The sequence below is a fragment of the Lepidochelys kempii genome, chromosome 18 (genome assembly GCF_965140285.1).
Source record: "Lepidochelys kempii isolate rLepKem1 chromosome 18, rLepKem1.hap1, whole genome shotgun sequence".
Classification (NCBI taxonomy): domain Eukaryota; kingdom Metazoa; phylum Chordata; order Testudines; family Cheloniidae; genus Lepidochelys; species Lepidochelys kempii.
Genome location: NC_136397.1, coordinates 7,096,729 through 7,098,044, shown reverse-complemented (window position 1 = coordinate 7,098,044; position 1,316 = coordinate 7,096,729).

Below are 1,316 nucleotides of genomic sequence, written 5' to 3'. Positions count from 1 at the left end.
CGCCCCACCCAGGCAGTTAGAACACAGGAAAGATTTACAGTCGCTATTCAAAACGTCCTTGACAAGTCAACCAGAACCACCTGGGCCGGAGTCAGCAGGAGCAGCAAGGGAGGGTTCGTTCCACTTGTGAATTTTTTGACGATACAGTTTTCCATCTCTAAACACCGCTTCATTGAAACAGAAATGTTCTTGGGAAAGGCTGATGTTGGCAAATTTCCCATTTCGAACACTTTGGGGTGGGGGTTGTTTCCATTTTGCAAATTTCAAAACTTCAGTTTTTCAGGTGAAAGTGACCTGATTTGTCTCCCCCCCCACACCCCCGATTTTTGGTTTGAGAAAATTTTCAAGATTAATTTTTTTGTCCCACTTCGGGATTGGAAATTTTTTTAGCATCTCAAAAGTTCTTATGGGATGGAAAAAACATTTCCCACCACCTCTAGCTAGGAAGATCCCAGGGAAAACTCTTGTAATGTGGCCCATTGCCTCCCATCCAGATCCCCCACTGAAGCAAGGTCACCTACCAGTCCTGACCCTTGCTCCGTGGGTTTTTTTCCAATATAACTAGGATGACTGACAATTGGGAATCTGCCAGGAATCAAGAATCCGAATGTATTCAGCAACGCTAATGTGACAGATATCCATGCAATAGCAGTTCTGTCACACAGAGACAGCTCAGCTCCCCCTGAGTTCAGGTTCAGTTCTCAGGGAGGTTTTTGCTTTGTTCTTGTCTCTTTAGGAGCAGAGTTCAAGGTGTATTAAAGAACCAGCTTGGATCAATGAAAAAGCAGGGGAGTCACTGCTCTAGTCAGTGTCTGCTCGCCACAGGGGCTCAGCACCTGTGAACATCAGGCCTTCAGTGTCTCAAGTCGGGGTCCCAAAAACCAAGCCAGAAATCAATGACTCTTTTCGAACATATTGGCTCTAACCACTCCGTGCCACAGTTTCCCCACAATACTAACCTACCTAGTGAGTTGTGAGGCTTCACTCATGCATTGCAAAATGCTTTGAGCTTGCTCTGGAGTTCACGTTATAACTTGTTATTATTATACCTTAACCTGTCTACCCCAGGGAAAGGAAATCCACCAATGCTGTTATCCTAAAACACACCCAGAATCCAGCTCAGGGCTCTTTCCCGTCCATGTCCCAGTCACCATGTCTTTCCTCAGCATAGTGCTTAACTCATGGGTTCCCAAACCCCCCCACACACTTCTTTCTAGCTAGAGGGGAGTGGGTTCCTGGGGGGGTTTAGTAACTTGGGGTCGTGGAGTGGAAGAGTTGCGAGTCACTCATGAACCTCTTCCCACCTCCTCCCAGCA